Source organism: Euprymna scolopes, chromosome 3 (genome assembly GCF_053919585.1).
Source record: "Euprymna scolopes isolate OS-2025 chromosome 3, ASM5391958v1, whole genome shotgun sequence".
Classification (NCBI taxonomy): Eukaryota; Metazoa; Mollusca; class Cephalopoda; order Sepiida; family Sepiolidae; genus Euprymna; species Euprymna scolopes.
The window spans coordinates 177034577-177054559 of NC_136484.1; the positions used below are offsets into that span (position 1 = coordinate 177034577).

At 32.6% G+C, this 19983-nt stretch overlaps 1 pseudogene; it reads right to left on the reverse strand.

Moving 5' to 3' along the window:
- Positions 1-6616: 6616 nt before the first annotated feature.
- Positions 6617-6733, reverse strand: LOC145263674 (5S ribosomal RNA; annotated as a pseudogene).
- Positions 6734-19983: the final 13250 nt, after the last annotated feature.

The window sequence follows — 19983 nt, forward strand, 5'->3', positions numbered from 1 at the left end:
ATCTGACATAATGATGATTCATTAAAATTGTGATGTCTGCGTACGCGGCTGGTCCACAAAGTATAGAAATAAAAAAATAAAAAATTAAAAAAATTACAAGATGTGCATAATAATACTTTGAAAAGTAGGTTTAACTTTAACAGGGATGGTATAATAAAATTGTGAGGTCTGCGTTCGCGCCTGGCCTCCATAGAATGGAAATAGGCACAATCTTTAATAAAGACTTTTCATATCTATCTGCGTAAGTATACTTTGATAATTATGTTCCAGCTTGAACAAATATGGTATAATAAAAGTATGGGATGTTCGTTCGCCCCTGACCTCCATAGAATGGAAATATGTCACAAAGTTTAACAGGATTTTATAATAGAGATCCACAGAAAATTGTCATAAGTGTTTTAGTGCGAACGGGTATGGTATAATAAATTATGGGGTTTATCTATTTTATTTTAACTTTTATCATATTTCGCTTTGGTTTTGATACCTCCGAATTCAAAGCTATATCTTTACAACCCTTCTTTGTATAATCTATCATACTTTCATAAATCAGAGTCCATTTTTGAAGGCTTTTTTAAACCCCAGTCAACGACGGGTACTTTTGCTAGTATATATATATATATATATATATATATATATATATATATATATATATATATGTATTTATATGTATATATTCGAGGTTCAATACATTCAAAATTTTAACCGATTAATTTAATGAGGTTTATTGTTCTGTAAAAAGAATAAGTATATATGTACTAAGATATATACTAATTTTTATTTAGATAAACATTTTACAGAATTAAAAACGACATGACGAAAAGGATTTAACATAATCTACATGAAAAAGGAGGTTCTATTTAATAATAATCTTCTGAAAAAAATCAGACTTCCTGTATATAATCTAAGACATAACATAATATGTACTATTTCCCTATGTATGTGATTAAATAAAATCAGTAAATGTAAATAATTTTTAGTTTAGAATTTGAGAAATTTCAACATATGGAAACATTTATTAGTAAAATGAAAATAAATTGAGTTAATCATCGACGAAATGAGTTATCTCATCTTATACGACAATCACCGAACCGAATAAAAACAGCAGTTGACTTATATTCGTTTAAGCATCCGTATAATGCATTTGATTATTGTTCGTAACTCACTCTTTTGTTACGCGTGCAAGCAAAGATTATGTATAGATTATATGTGTATACATTTAAATTACCATATCTTTCTCTCTCTGTAAATTTAAATTACCATATCTTTCTCTCTCTGTAAATCGTCTTCTATCGACGGATATTAAGTTGGCGAAAAATTTTGAACTCGTTACTCAGCTAGAAAAGAAATAGCTAAATTAGTCTAGTGCGTTTACTGGCCCATTTTTGTAAGTGTTTAGTCTCTCTAAAAATGCATTAAACAGATATAGGCTTATTCTAGGATACACAAGTAGATAGCCAATGAGATTAGCAAAACTTTGATTATAGAACGATCATTCATTTTAGTATTAAAACGAAAATATCTAATGTTAAATGTATTAGTAGAAGCAAACACGAAAATCGTTGTTTTAAAAAAAATGTAGCAAATATGCAAACATGTTCTTAACCGCTTTTAGTAGAGATAGTAAAAAACTGTAAAAGTAATTATCATGTTAGCACTTGTTTAAGTGACGCGTGAATAAAATTGACACTCCAAGGAAATAATGCAGGAATTTGTGGTCACAAATAGAATCGACTTGTATTAGGCGCTATTACTACAATGGTTAGTTCTGGGACTGTAATTAATTTTTTATGCGGCGTCTCATTTTTAAAGTCATAATGCGGGTTAAGATAAGGGAAACTTCTAAATATCTTATTACAATATAAGGTTAAGTAATCTAGTTATTATATGCGTAAAATAATGGGTCAGAACTTCTTTCTTGTTAGTAATTACTCAATAGATACAATATAGATAAACCTGTATTAACTCAATAGATACAAATATATATGTTGACACGCGTTAATTCGACCGATAATTAATGCATTCGAGATGAATAGGATGTAAAATAGTCACACCAGTTTATAACAAACCAAATATTATATACACATTAAATTGTGAATTACTGAAAGGAAACAGAAAATGATTAGAGGTATTGAATAGTTCAAAGCTACGATAGTTAAATAAACGCAAGCGAATCTATAAGTGAACAGGTAGTGACAAATAAAGAAGGCCATAACACTTTTAATCGGGAAACCCGGGATAATTATTAGTTCTATTGTCGCTGAACTCCAGGAATTAGCATTTAGCAGCGTGCTTCTGGAAGTAAAATACGCCGGAACTAACCAGCCTCCTCTTGAATTCATACTCAGAAGACTAAGTCAAGTTGTTAGTCATTCCTGAAAGGAACATCTGCGCGCTTCTTAAGAGTTATCTCGCCTTTATGATCCTCGATGTCTCTCTTCGCTCGACCACTTCACTCACATACGCGTAATTATCCAGCTAAAAGAAATATATCATGAAAAGGTATTATTCAGTGAGAAAATGAAACCTCACCGCTGGCTTCGTGCAAAGCTCTATTTTGATGAACATTAATACACTTTCTATGAAAGCATTGATTTGAGCATTCGGGCAATATTTATCTACGAATGAGGTCAACGAGAGAGAATGAAATATAATCAGGGGGGCCATCCAAAAGAGGTAGAGAGTGATTGCACGGTTTGGAAAATACGTGAATGGCCTCTTTGATTGAGTCGCTGATTAATATGTAATATAAGAGTTTATGAGTCAGATATATATATATATATATATATATATATATATAAATATATATATATATACAGTATATATATATATATACTGTATATATATATATAGATATACAGTATATATATATATATATATACATTATATATATATACATTACATTTATTTATACAAACATTAATGGCTACATATGTTCATACATGTTACTGTAATCACCCGTGTTGGGGACTACGTCTTCAGGCCAAGAATTATCGTCGAAAACTGATATTTCAAACAAAAATGTCGTTTGTAAAGTTAGAGTAACTTTACAAACGAAATAGGAAAATGTTTTTTGATTGAACTATCAGTTTTTGACGAAAATTCTTGGCCTGAAGACGAAGTCCCCCAACGCGGGTGATTAGAGAAACATGTATGCACATATGTAGCCGTTAATGCTTGTACAAATAAATTAAATATACCTGCTCTGTTCACTCATTGAGCACTCTTTGGTAGAAACATGTTGTTTCATTGGATGTATTTCAAGGAAACTAAACTCTACTGGCTATATATATATATATATATATATATATATATATGTATATATATATATATATATATATATATACATTCCTGCATTATATATATATATATATATATATATATATATATATATATACACATTACTGCATTATATATATGCATATAAAAAATTATCTCTCTCTATATACAGGTAAATATATATATATATATATATATATATATATATATATATATATATATATATATATGCGTTTTATTTATACAACAGTATTGAGCACTTTCTTCAGTGTTTGTTAATTATCATCTCCACTAAAAAAACTATATATATATATATATATATATATATATATATATAAGCATATATGGAGAGTTTTTTTTTTTTTTTTTTTACAAAGGCATCACCACATTATCAAGGCCCAGAGGTCACTCAAGGATAAGGGTTAAAGAGTGTACAGTAGAAATTGGTCAATATAGTAATCATTAGTAATGAAAATTTGGTAAATTTAATAACTTATATGGAACGGCTCATCAAGAACTTATTTACTTTAGACTTGAACACAACCATATTGTAGTCAGCCGGAAAGCAGGAAAACGGAAGACAATTCCACAGGCGTGCAGTTCTAAGAAAGAAGCTTTGTTCATGGAATCTACGTTTAGGTTTAGGCACAGATAAAGAGTGGGGGAAATTATTGATAGTGTTTACAGCTAGACGAGTGTTTCTTGTGAAAGTTTGGCGAGGGGGGACCATAGATTGAAGCTCAGTTGAACACTTTCCATGAAAATAACGATACATCAGAGACAAACTCGCAACATCTCTTCTGTGAGATAGAGGTTGAAAGGAGGAGAAAAGGACATCTCCTACGAGGCTACGAAGTCTATTTTGAACTCTATCAAGGCAGGACAAGTCCTTTCTAGCAGCTCCTGCCTAGATGTGGCAACAGTATTCCATCCTTGGACGTACCTGGCTCTTATATAGGTAGAGAATAGCATCAGCAGTGAGATATCTACTGGATCGATAGAAAGATCCCACCATTTTTCCAGCGGCCTTGGCAACAGATTTGATGTACGTGTTCCATTTAAGATCAGGAGTAATGGCCAAGCCCAGAAGCTTGTCGAAACTTGAGGCCTCTTGAAGACGAGAGCCATTCATTTCAATTGATGACAAATGTGAATTAGAATGTTGATGATGTAAAGAGAGAAGCTTGGTTTTAGATGCATTAAAAGTAACCAGCCACTCCTTTCCCCATTGTACTACGTGCTCAAGATCAGAGGAGAGAGAATTGGAGAGAACTTGGTCGTTTACTGTCTTAGATGTGCTACCATAAATGGTAGTGTCGTCAGCATAAATGTCTAAAATGATGTAAGGATATGATTTGGAAGATCATTAATGTAGATCAGGAAAAGAGTTGGGTCCAGGATGGATCCCTGAGGGACACCGGCATTAATACTGTGAGCTTCTGATTTTTGCCCCTCAACTACTACTCTTATGAACCTATCAGAAAGAAATGATTTAATAATTGAGAAGACTTTTCCAGCTATACCATAGCTAGCGATCTTATGAAGTAAACCTTTATGCCATACCCTATCAAAGGCTTTAGATATGTCAAGAGCAATTGCCCTAGAAAGATTGCCACCGTCGAGAGATTTGCTAATCCTATGCGATATTACTGTAAGGACATCTGCTGTAGATCTAGCAGAACGGAAACCATATTGAGTGTCACTAAGAAGGTTATTTTTGTTGAGATGTTTGATTACTTCTGTATTTAACACAGATTCTAGCAACTTACTCATGACGCACAGGAGACTTATTGGCCTGTACTGAGAGGGTGATGAGCGATCACCTGAATTCTTAAATACAGGGCATACTGATGAGATTTTCCAGGGAGATGGGAAACTATTCTCCTTAAGACAACGTTTAAACAGTTTTGTAAGTATGGGCGCTAATTCAGGTTGAAGTTTTTTGAGTACTATAATTGGAATACCATCAGGGCCAGTTGCTTTACTCGAATCAAGGTTTTTGATTAGCTTTGCAACATCACGGGCAGATATACGTATATCACATAGCGTGTTTTCTGATACAGGAGGAAATATTGGGGGTTGGCGGTCTTGGTCGCAAAGGGTAGAATTAGCTGCAAAGTTCTTGACAAAGAGTTTGGCTTTGTCTGATGCTGACGAGATTACCTCAGGTCCATTGATAATAGTTGGGATGGAGCACACGCTTCTGTTTAGGATTCTGTTTGCTATTTGCCAAAACTGGTGGCAACCAAGCCGCTGCTCAGCTACTTTGGACTTAACAGATTGAGCATACAACACTCTTGCGTTCCTTATTACTTTCTTACAATGGTTGCTGGCAGTCCTGAAAACGGCTTTAGTTTCCATACATCTATTACGTTTGAAGCAGTGGAAAAAGTGATTTCTGTGCGCAATGGCAGCAGCACATTCTGGAGAGAACCATGGCTGGCTGTTAGGTTTTTGCTGAAACTTTTTCGAGGGTATGAAATGGTCAATACCTACAATTAACCATTCAGTTAGGTCTAATACTATAGAGGACACATCCTTTTTAAACATGGAATGCAGAGGTAGATCAGATATAAATGTACGGAAGCTATCCCAGTCAGCCTTAGTGTATCGATATACTGTATGATGAAGAGGTACGTCTGGGGACTTATTACATTTCATTTTTATCTTAATTGATACAACAGAGTGGTCGGAAGATCCAAGAGGCGACAGAACAGAAACTGAACATAGTTCAGGGCAAGTGGTGAGAAAAAGGTCTAGTAGGCTCGCATACTGGCCGTCATTATCGGGCACACGGGTAGGTTCCTGAACAATCTGAGTGAGGTCATAGGCAATGGAGAAATCATGACAGATCCTCCCCTCATCATCGGTCTTGTTTGAGTGGGTCAACCATTCGACGTTGTGAACATTGAAGTCTCCACATACGTGAATGTTAGCTGAAGGATAAGTAGAAAGGACTTGGTCAATTTTCTCAGATATGCTTTGAAAGATAGTAACTCCGCTGTTGTGGGGGCGATAGAGAGTAAATATAAATGCAGTAGTGTGAGCTAAAGCAACCCGGAAGCACATATAGAGTTGTGTTTAGAAAAGTATTTCTATTTACTGTATGTACATATATATATATATAAATATATATATGTGGGGGGGGTATGTAAAGTAAAGCAGGTTCCTTCCGTCTTGGACAGACTATGGATAACCACGAAGGGGTGCTTGCGCGTGAAATTTTTGTGGCAGGAGGTGCGCAATCTCCAACCACAACTCTCCTCAGACGACATTGTTAAATAACAGTTGCAAGTAAAGTACAGGACGACTGAAAACAAATTCCGAGTTTAGCAGAGAGCGCATACAGCGGCTAGAATTCCCAAATGGTCACCCATCTGATACTATTCAGGCTCAAAGTTGCTTAACTTCGGTGGTCTGATGAGAACCGGTGTGTCAACGCGATTATGCCGTATACACCACCCACGGACACACACACACCGACACACACACAAACATCCACACATACACCTCCCCATATATATATATATATATATATATATATATATATATATATATATATATATATATATATATACACTGTGTAAGCAAAATCGAGACATTCAAAAGAGGGGTTGATGGCAACAAAAAATGTATTTCATTTTACGTTACAATTGTTTCCATGCCCGGTCGACAATTTCAAACATTATATTCTTATATATGGATTCTACAAACTGAAGGTGTCGGATGACAAAATCAATAAAATTAATGTCCAATGCTGGTTTATCTATCTATTACTTTACCCTTTATTCTAAATATTTTTACCTATAAATGCAGGGGAAGACATCTTCTCATCGAAGTGAAACACATTTGTAGCTACTGGGTGGTTTTGCTGTCAAAATAATAATGAGAGGATATATACCATTTTGTTTAGATACCCAAGAATACAACACACGAATTATACACGGCTTCGGATGCATGAGCAACCTAAGTTGTTATTGGGTTAATAACATATGTGGGTTAAATCCATGGGTGAAAATCAGTTTGTAAGATTAAAAACATAATTTATATATTTAATTTGTTAAATAAGCTATCATAGACGCTTTCTAGTAATCACTAGACCGAAAACATAAACCGGTCTGCATTATCTCCCTTTAGCTGACAGGGGAAATAAAATTGACCTATTTTCCAACTAAATTAACCATTAACATAATTGGATTATCTCCCTTTGTAATTGTTTTTTAGTAACGGTATAAAAACGTATTTAATTAGAATGATAATTACTTTTAAAACATTAAATAATGATAAATAGATTAGAATCCTTTACTCGAAATGTATAAGGATTTATATATATATATATATATATATATATATATATATATATATATATATATATATATATATATATATATATTATGCAGTCTTTTTCGTTATTCTCATACTCAATTAAACATGAAACCAAAAATAGTCTTAATCGAACTACTAAAATAACGATAATATTTCAACATTACTTGCCACTAATACGACACTAAAATTAACTGTAACGTTAATGCAACGTTACTATGGGCATACTATAAATAAAAATTAAAAAATATATTTATAACTAAATTAATTTTGTGAAATAAAGGAATAGAGAACTCTAATTAAGGAACTAAACGAATGGGATATATGAAACGCTTTTTTTAAATGTCTAAGCGTTTTTTTTTTTGTAGAAACATCTTATGATTTTGTTCTTACATAAGGAAACAAAAATTAGGTGATATATTAACATGTAAATGGGCTTTCTGTTGAGGTTACCCGAAGGGTAAATGTACTGCACATGCCTTTATCCGATAAGGGAATTTTTGATAAGGGAATTTTCTTTCTTTTTCTTCAAACAATGTTCTATGGTCAAGAATTCATAAAGTCTGAAAATATGATTTTTTTTTGTTAATTTTCGAATAATATAATGTTTGAAATTGTCGACTGGGCATGAAAATAATTGTAACGTAAAATGAAATACACTTTGTGTTGCTATCAACGCCTTTTTTGAACGTCTTAATTTTGCTTACACAGTATATTAATGCTCAATTATGAAATTTTATAATTTCATAACTTTCTTTTTAAGTCATCTCTTCTTGACTTAAAACTTATTGGTATATGAAAATTGATTGGTTACACGAAGTCAGTATATTACATACAAGTATATATATATATATATATATATATATATATATATATTTAAATAAGGGAGTAGTCACCAACAATGTGTATTTTTAAACATTATTTTATTATTCCGTGTCTAGGTTTTTCATTGAGAATTATGTTTGGATCATTGTAATAATGTTTTTAAGTTATTGAAATCGTTTACGTACGTTTCAGACGGTCTGATGCGTCCGCATCAGAAATTATTTTCAAATGTGTAAAAATGGCGATTTTCGTAAGTTTGAAGTTTTTCCAAGGGGTGGAGGCTTGTAAGTGTTTATTATACATTGGTATGCTGAATTGTTATTGCTTTTTTATTGCTTTTTTATTTGGTTTGTCCAGGGAGATTTTGACCTGGTTGTAGTCAGTCAGTCGCTATTTCTTTCTGCTAATGTGTTTTTTCTTTACCTTTAGGGTTTGGTAGGGTGTGTGTGTGCGTGTGTGTTTATGTGTGTGTGCGCGTGTGTGTGTGCGTGTGTGTGTTTGCTTTTATTGGTTTGGGAATGTGTATACTGTTTTATAGTATTTTGGCGTTATTTGCTTTCGTAGGAAGGCGGATGTGGTCCAAGGTCGATACTAATGTGTATGTGTGGGGAGGGGGACTGGCTCTTCTGAAGTAAGGGTAGGGGTGCTTTCATTCTATTTTGATATTTATTTTTTGGATTCTTGGATTTTAGTATTGTGATTTTTCGTTTTAGTCTTATATTATGTTTGTTTAGAAAGAGGGGTGTATTTAAAATAGGGGATTTTTTAATGTTTCTATTTATTTGTCTCCCCATGTGGGTATGGCCAGACCCAGGATCGGTTCCTAGTGCGGGGAAGATTTTGTTCCCCAGAGGGGGGGCATTGGGGGTGTAGGTATGGGAGGGGGATTATAGAAGGGAAGATAGTCGTTTCAGCCATGAGGGGATTTTCCTCCCCTGACTGAGGAGGGAGCGAGGTTTTGGAACAGATATTATACTACAGTTCTAGGTGTCTCCTAGTGTTGTTGGTTTCGAGGTTAAGTAGGGTTGGTATTGTTCAGTGTGTTGCATTAGAGATAGGGGTGTTATGTCTGTGTTTGCTTGTATACGGGCACGTGTGTGTGTTTTAATGTGTCGATTCTGATTTATGTGTGGGTGTGTGTATGTGTATGCGTATGGGTGTGCATGCGAGTGTACCTTGCATTTCATGTTTTTGTGTGATGGTATTAGGTTCTGTTCAGTTCAGGAGTGAATTTGGTGAAAAAAAGTTTTTTTCCTGTGTAAGTAAATAAAAATAATTGTCTGTTTGGAAGATTGGCATTATTTTGAAGCTGTTTCCACTGCATGTGTGTACGTGTTTTGAAACATAGAGGTGTCTGTTATCTGCAATTTTGATGTTGCTCTTATGTAAGGCCACGCTATTGCTGACATTTTTGGTGGCGCCTATGTAGGATTTGTTGCATGTTGTGCATCTTAGTGCATATACTACATTTCTGGAGGTGCAATTTAGATCCTTTTTATTGTGAATGTTTGTGCTGGGTTTTTGAATGTGTATGTGTTACCTTCTATTATTATGTCACATACTCAACATCGCGGTTTGTTGCATTTTGTAACTCCTTTTGTCGTGTGTGGGACGAGTTTTGAGGAAGTTAGGATGTGTTTTAAGTTTTTTGGTTGGCGTTTTTATTATTTTTGTTGTTTTAAGTATGTTGTTTAGTTTGTCGTTCTGATTGAGGAGGATAAGGTTTTTTGCTATCTGTGTGAATAGTTCTGGGTTGTTTGTGTTGTTTGTAGAGACGTATGCTAGAATTTGTTCTTTGTTGTGTTCTTTTGAGGTTCTTTGTTGGTCTATTGGAATTTTTCCAGCCAGTTCAATACCTTTCTGTATTAGTGGTAGTGGGTATCCTCTTTTTCGCAGTGTTATTTGTAGTTCGTTCAGTCTAGTTGAACGGAGGTGTCTGTCTGCTGTCTGTATATATATATATATATATATATATATATATCAGGTTGAAAACGTTCTTGCGGAAATTTGAATTCTGATTTCAAATTATGTATATTTAGATTTGTTTTTGTCATAATAATTTTAATTTATATATCATTTTGAAGAGTGTTTTTTTTATCATGGTTTGAATTACAATTGTGTATCTCAATAATGTTTTAATTTGAAATAAAAAAAATCAAATACAACAACATTTGCACAAGTTTCTCATTTCAATTAAAGCTTGGAAGAAAAGCTGCTGGAACCGCTCGCGAAATCAATGAAGCGTTTGACCCAGGGTCCACTACGCAGTGCTTAGCACAATAGTCGCTTAAGGTAATTCCTGGTGGCGAAGCGTGTCTCGAAGATTATGAGCGTAGTGTTAGGTCATCTATGTTGATAACTATCAACTAAAAACCTTTGTTGAAGCCAATCAACTAACAGCTGTTCGATAACTTGCTTTTAAATTAGACCTAAGGTGTATGACGATTTCCAACAATTTGAGATTCATTTGGAAGACGAAAGAGCTTGGTAATCTGGTGCCTCACGACTTAAACGACAAAAACAAAAAAAAGCCGTTACGAAGTGTTATATTCCTTTCTTTTACGCAACAAGGACGTCCCGTTTTCGACCTGGTTATGACTTGCGATTAATAGTAGGTGCTTTACAACAAGCGACGACGCTCACTCCGATGGTTAGACGCCGATGATACTCCAGGATAATTTGCACGGTGCTTAAGAGTCCCTGGAAAAGTCGAACATGCCAGATTTCTTACCGACCGACTATCACTTTTTCAAGCTTCTCGAAAGCTTTCTGCGTAAGAAATTCTTCAAAACCTAAGCGATATCGAAAACGCATTAAGCACAATATTTTCCTTTACTCGCAGAAATTCACTTGTTTTTTTTTTCTTGGCGAAAGTTTATTGATTCTTATGGTGCTTATTTCCATGAAAAAAACTTTGCTTGCCTCAAGATGTGTTCATCGGAATAAAAACGTTTTTAACAGTATTACATTTCTTGTCAAAGTGCTACTATATTTACCGAAAAAAAGTACACAAATTACGAGGTATCTCTATTGACGTAATGATTAAACAAGAACTAAAAGTGTTTATTTTAGGACGATATATGGAATACTACACACATACACACACACACACACACATATATATATATATATATATATATATATATATATATATATATATATATATATTCTCCTTTACAATAGATATAAATAACTGAAAATTCCCAGTTGGTGTTTAATTGTGAAACCCTGCACTGAAGATTCCCTAAAGGAGTAAACAATAGTGTCTGTAGCTATTTAATTATTAGAGTAAATAATTGTATATATATATATATATATATATATATATATATACATATATATACATATATATACATATATATATATATATATATATATATATATATATATATATATATAAGGTTTTTGATTCAATGTTTGGCTTCGAAGTATAAGCATCAGCTCACAAAACCAATGGTGGCTTTTTGTGTGGTTTCAGATCTCCATATTTTGAGTAAATATCTTGAGCTACACTTAGGATTTTCTGGGCATGAAACAGTTTTGTCTATAGCTTAAATTACTTCTAATACTTTTTCAATCTTATATTAACAAACCTTTTCAAAAAATAAGTTATGCTGTCTATGGAAAATTGCGAAAAAGCGTTCATATATACTTTGTTCCGTATTGTTTATATTTATATATATATATGTATATATATATATATATATATATATATATATATATATATATATATATATATATACAGTTATCCACTTACGACACTGTTTCTCTGTACACAATCCATCAGTGCGGCTAGACCAGCATCTACCACAAGCAAGGGTTTTAACTCGACTACCTAGGCGGCAATGATTGCTTCTTACCGTTACGCTATTTGGTTGCTGATATAATACATATGCAAAATTACAATGTTTAAACATCGTCAAAACGACCTAAGCTCTATTTGTTTACACAAAGCGCCTAATTTTTTACGCTAATGGAAATCTGTTATTTCGTTCCCTCACATGCTGAACTCTATATATTTTTTTTACACAAGCATCACCACATTATCAAAGAAAATATGCCATTCGAGGATAAGGTTTAAAGAGTGTACAGTAACAATTGGACAATATAATCACTTCGGTAAAGTTGTTAACTCATATGGAACGGCTTATCAAGATCTTGTTTACATTAGACTTGAAGACAACCATATTGTAGTCAGTCGGAAAGCAGGAAAACGGAAGACAATTCCACAGGCGTGAAGTTCTAAGAAAGAAGCTTTGTTCATGGAATCTACGTTTAGGTTTAAGCACAGATAAAGAGTGGGGGGAATTAGTGATAGTGTTTTTAGCTAGACGAGTGTTTCTTGTGAAAGTTTGGGGAGGGGGGCCATAGACTGAAGTTCAGTCTAACACTTTCGATAAAAATAACAATAAATCAGAGACAAACTAGCAACATCTCTTTTGTAAGATAAAGGTTGCAGGGGGGGAGAAAAGGACATCTCCTACGAGGCTACGAAGTCGATTTTGAACTCTATCAAGGCAGGACAAGTCCTTTCTAGCAGCTCCCGCCCAGATGTGGCAACAGTATTCCATCCTAGGACGTACTTGGTTTTTATATAGATAGAGAATTGCATCAGCAGTGAGATATCTATTGGATCGATAGAAAGATCCGACCATTTTCCCAGCGGCCTTAGCAACATATTTGATGTACGTGTTCCATTTAAGATCAGGAGTAACGGGCAAGCCGAGCACTTGTCAAAACTTGAGGCCTCCTGAGGACGGGAGCCATTCATTTCAATTGATGCCAGGTGTGGATAAGACTGTTGATGATGTAAATATAGAAGCTTGGTTTTAGATGCATTAAAAGTAACCAACCACTCCTTTTCCCATTGTACTACGTGCTCAAGATCAGAAGAGAGAGACTCGGAGAGAACTTAGTCGTTTACTGTCTTAGATGTGCTACCATAAATGGTAGTGTCATAAGCATAAATGTCTACAAATGATGTAAGGATGTGATTTGGATCATTAATGTAGATCAGGGAAAGAGTTGGTCCCAGGTTGGACCCCTGTGCGATTCCAGCATTAATACTCGCTGTATCCAAGCGTATCAGTGTGGCTAGTTTAGCAACTACCTCAAGCCATTTTTGAAACTTGACCACCCAACATGATCCTTGTTGTAAATTAACGTGTCAATATTCCTATGCAACTTCTTTCCAAACGCATTCTATAGTCGAGAACTCATATTTTACTAACGAATTGCTTTTACAGTTAAGCATTGTGAAATAAAGCCGTTCTGATAATGTTAAAGAAAAGTCAAATAAATTATTCAAAATACTTGTATATATATATATATATATATATATATATATATATATTTATATATATATATATATATATATGTATATGGGGTCGTTGTGGTTGATAGTCGTGGGTGCGTGTGTATGCGAGGTTGCGTAAGGCGTTTTACGTAGGGATGAAACCATTGTGAGTGTTAGTTATTATTATTTAATTAATTTAAGTTAATTATTCAAAACAACAAATATTGTTACTGCCCTCTCCATCGAGGATTAGATACTTTTGAGGATATATTAGAATCCAACAGTCAATGCTTAATGCGATGTTTAGTCGACCGGATTATAATATTTTAGGATTAAATTACTTTATATTTCATAAGATTATAATTTAGAATGAATACAAACTCATGTATTTGTTTATGGTATTTGATGCAAAACTGTGGGTTTAATACTAGGCTGTAGAGTTATATTGGCAACTATGTTTAAATCTGTCACTGGCTGTAAATAACCGTTCTTACACAGATTGTTTCGGAATTATATACTAATATTCCCTCTCTTCAACATTTGACGTTATAATATGTTATATATATATATATATATATATATATATACATATATATATACATATATATATATATATATATGTATATATTCATATATGCCTTTTATTTTTTATTACCGTATTTTTCTGTCAAGTTACATAATTGTTTCAGCTACACGACCGTTTATTTGACCGTCAGGTAGCTTCCTCTGAATTGTATTTTCTTTTTACACAAGTAGAATGAAAATGTGTTTTAATATGAATATCAGTAAACACAAAACCTTATAGGTGTATAGATAGATTCACTTGTTCTTACGTTTAATTTTTTTTTCCATAGGAATTTACATCACACTTGTACATTCCTATTAAATATCATCAATCCGGAAAAGGATTTTTAATCGTGAATTATCAACCTCTACAACCAAATCATATGGTTGGAAATTGAAGACATCATTTCGGTAAGACCATATTTCTAAACGTTTCTTGCTCAAGACAGACATCCATTTTTTACAACTATACGCACACACACATATATTTATATATATATGTATATATATATATATATATATATATGTATATATATATGAGCAAACAGTTAATAAAATATGTTAACACACTTTGAAATGAGTTAAAAAAATATTTAATCTGAATAGGAAACATTAGATAAGTGGATAGTCCTTAATCCACGGAGTTTCGAATACTTTCCTTATTATATATATATATATATATATATATATATATATATATATATATATATATATATATGGACATAAAGCTACCCTGAATATTCGGCGTTTCGAGGAATCCTAGAGTGGATGAAACGCCGAATATTCAGTGTAGCTTAATCGCCATATATATTTCATAAATTACTAACTAGCTCTACCTATGCATCGAGCACTTTTGAAGTAAATACTTAAAGTTTACGCATGAATCTATACTTTCGTATATTACTTTTATGTGAGTAAATGAAGTAGTTTATATGTAAATAAATATATATATATATACATATATATATATATATATATATATATATATAATCACGTGTAAACACCGGCTCTCATTATATCAAGGATGTTAAGCAGCGTTGACCCTGGTCGGTACAATATGGGGTAGCCATTTGGGAATTCCAGGCCCTCTATTCAAGAGTTGCAAAAATCTAACGTGACATACATTCAGTTGGGGTCTGCTTGTGAATTTCATACTTTTATGGAACTTCCTCTTTTTGAGAAAGGTTGATAAACCCGCATGGATTTAGTTGCATGTTTTTTCTGTTTCTAAATATACGTTTCTAGCCAGCTTTTTCTTTATTTTAACATGGAATTCATGCACTTTTTAATGCATTAATCATATTTAAACTTAAAACAATATGTACAACCATGCCGCGATAGAATATATGTTACAAAAGGCAGAAGTAGCAGACCAGCAGTAGAGTGGACGGAATTGGCTCTAAAAATGTTATAGTTAGTCCGAGATTTTTGTTTGTTATTTTAAAATTCAATTTAAATATTTACAATTTTATAATACCATGTGAACGTTTGCATTTACCATTAAACATGAAATTACTATTGATTACGCACAATTAACTAATGTTATTTATTTATAATATAATTGGTTACAATAAAATAAACATACACTTATGTACAAAATTACAATATATTAATGATTTTCTAACAATATTAAAGTAACAGCATCATAAATTAACGCTAATCTTCCTGCGAATAATTTCAGAGTGAAACAAGTTTTATTCTTCAAGTAAAACCTATTTATGCCTTTCGTTGCTAATAGTATGTTGAGATTAGTCTGTATAATATACAACGGATCTCATTCTAAAACAAGAATAATTACTGTCTAGCTCTTGTTCCTTGTTGAATCAGTACGTGCTTATTATCATTTAAGAATGTTCTGTTAAAATTTAAAAAAAATCATTACAATGGACGTTTTTAGATAATTGCTTAATCACACCTGTTTTAAGATGCAATTGCTGTCTTATAGCTGGCGCTATATATGCGTATAACTTGAACGAAACACGGTCTCAAACATTACAGGGAAACAGTAAACGATTAACGTGCAAAATTAAAATCGTCCAGTCATAAAATGCGCTTAAATATTATATTCAACATTATGCAGATAAATAATCAGTGCAATCACCTAGAATCAAGACCAAAACATGTAACTCTTCAGAATTACGCGCTACCGTCTCAGCTAAGTTCACAGGTAAAGAAACACCTGAAAGAAACAACGTTGGTAAAGGTATACATATATATGTGCACCCGTAATTAATAACATGTTTAACCTAGTTAAATCTGCAAAGTTACTATTCAAATTTTTAGCTATTTTATCAAATAAAAATAAATAGGATTTGTTGTCTAGATCCAAATGCCGTATAATCACTCTATAAGTTTCCAGATCAGACATTTGACAGTAGTTTGGAAGAGACCTTTGCACAGAGGGAGACAGATGCTACCACTCGTATATATATATATATATATATATATATATATATATATAATTAAAAAAAATTCCACCTGCCTGATTACACTATATACTAACTTTCAAGTGTGTAGATCTAACGCTCATTGAGTTAGGTTGAAAAGTGTCCTAACATATACACATTTTAATTTTTAGAGGAATACTACATTGGGAATTATTTTAGCTATCATTTCATAATAATGAACTTATTGTGTTTCTACAGCTGTAAAAAAATATTAGTGTGAACCTCCACAGACAGGAGTAGTATAGTGACCCAACAAGGGGAAAGGAAATGACAGATGTTGAAAGTAGAGTTACAGACATGGAGTCGAAAAAATAACATTGTAACGTATAGAACATCAAAATATCAATAACGACACCGGAAGGGATAAATTAATGTATGCTAATGTTGCAAAATAAATAGTGTATAACAAGAGGAACATCAGATGCATTGGAAAATGTAAAAGAAGCGCGATTTCTGATTGTTTATGCGGATTTGGTGCGGAATAGTCAGGAATAAAAGTCTGAACGCGATTTCCGTATATATGATTGAAATAAGCTTTTGGATTTGCTGTTGCTGTTGAGAGACAAGGCTCGCCCTTCATTAAACTCATGTTTGCATATTTTTGTTCTTGTTTATAATGCATAATAATAAACTATCTTATCAGAGAATATGCTAATGTGTATTTCTCATTAACGTAACGTATGTTCTAAACATATATGTATTAAAGTAAAAACGGAAATTACATGAATTATATCGATATATTTTACACCAGGATTTGGAGCTTTGTTAATATTATAATCTTAGGTAACCTGTGAAATAATGATCACAATTCTATATATATATATATAGTTTTATACATTACTGAATTAATCATAGAATGTAAACCGTTTCTCTTTGCGCTTATGTTCTCCGGACTTTAAACTTCCCGTTTTTGGCGGCTTGTAATTCCTTAGTATATATGCTTTTTTAAACCGAACTAATTGATGTGATTTATGTAGTAACAAAAGGAAAACCTTAACAGTAATAAAAATCCTTAGGATAAGTGTGGATAGGTAGAGTTTTTTTTTTCGAGCTGAGATAAGATAACACGCTTATTTATTTCGATCGATTGATAGTGCATCAAATATTTGTGCAGGTCTTGTTTTAAATCAACTGTTGAGGGCGGTTGCTGCATCAACAATTGGGATGAGACCTCAGCATCCTCATCTGTTAGGATTCATTTTCAAGTGTGTCAATGTTTTTGAAATTTCAGTTTCATTGTTTTTTTTTGTCTTTTCTCTTAATACTCATTCCACAAATCGTTCTTTTTTCTGAACAATACGCAACTAACGATTTATATCTTGGTATTAGCTCTCACGATATTTTTCGAAGACCTGACACTCCTTTGGGTTCGCTAAATGCATATGTCCATCAGTAAATAAGGACAGAAGCCATTTCGATGCTCCCTCGGCGCACATTTCGGGTCGTTTAAACGTCTTAAATCAAGATATTTGCTATAAAGATCTCAGAGTTTTGTTTTAGCTTTTTGCGCGTGTCATTTGAAATATTTTCTCCCTAGTGGTGTTTAAAGGTGAGCCACAAATTATATATTCATGACAGGTTTAATAGAAAATTTATTGAGCTTATTTTTATTCTCAATGAAACATAAAAGAATAATTCGAAATAAATGTATTATGATACATCCATTAAAAGCAAAATGACAGAAAACGCAAACAAATTAAAATAGATAAAGTGAAATAAATTGTACCTTTACAACTGAAACATATAATATACTAGCATAGTTGGCTGAAATGGAGACAAAAGTGGGGCATAAAATAATACGGAATACTGTTGTGTGTTGTTTATGCTTGGTAATGATGAAAAGCACTCCGCACACCTAGGTTAACTTAACTGATAACTTGTGCTTATAGCATAATAATAGAATGTCCGCACCTTGTCAAAATGTTCAGATATTAATTACGGCTTGTAGAGTTGATTGTCTGGCCAAAGCATTAGATTAAATATATTAACGGTCTTGGACATTATGTTTCAACATTTTGCCAATATGTTCACTAGGTTGCACACACCGATACTGCATTTGATCGCTAACAATGTGAACAGTAAATGAAATGAGTCACACATAGATCCTATTCTCGGGAGAGAGTTGTATGAACATTTGAGTTGTGTGGGGTTCCTCATATTTTACCTGGACTTGCATAATTACCTTCATTTATCACGATTATGCATGACTAGTTATACAGATTGTTACTTGAGCAGCTTTATGTTATGATTAAAACATTTCATAGCGCAATTATGTACGATCAAATGCACATAAAATTCGCCTGCACAATAACAAAACATTACACTGGACCGATTACTCTGCTCGGGGTAAACATATAAAAAAGATTATATATATATATATATATATATATATATATATATATATATATATATATATAGTGCAAAATTTTGGTAGAAATTCAAAGACTCACGTTTTCTTTTTTATAACCTTCGTTTATTTCCTGGATTTTTCCATTACAGCTGTTTCATTAATGAGTTAGCAATTTTAATATATATATATATATATACGTATATATATATATATATGTATATACATATATATATATATATATATATATTGGGTATATTTAAGTAGCATATTTGCATTGAGACAAGTGTTGTTAAAAAAACACCCAATTTTTCTATCTCGCTATTTTTTTTTATCTTCTCCAAACTTCGAATACTATTTTTGAGTTTTTCTTAAAATTGTTTACGTTGGTTCCATAAGTGACTTTATAGAGTGCCTTCGATATGGTGTACTGCCATCATCCACATTCTTGTTATAACATAGGTGAAGAGAATATTTAAAAGGCGCATTTCAGAGTAATTCCGTTGTTAACTTAACATTCAAACTAAGTGCTGATAAAATAATACCGTTTTTTGACGATCTCATTGACTGGGGTAGCGATGAATTAATCACCTCCGTTTATAAAAAAAAAACTACATCCGTTAATTCCTGCATTTGAAATTTTAAAAGTGAATGTCCGTACCATTATAAAAAACGGCTATAACAGTAAGTCTTATACATCGTGCAAAGGTGATTTCTTCAAACCAAAAAAAAAATTCTTTAACGAATTAACAAAATATAAAACAGATTTTAGCCAATAACCAATTCCCAAACTCTCTCGTAGATAAAGAAATGAAACTAATTATGCAAAACTTGAATCAAAGTAATAATATCACAAAACAAAATATTCAAACTATTATTATATATTAACGTAACCAGCTACACAA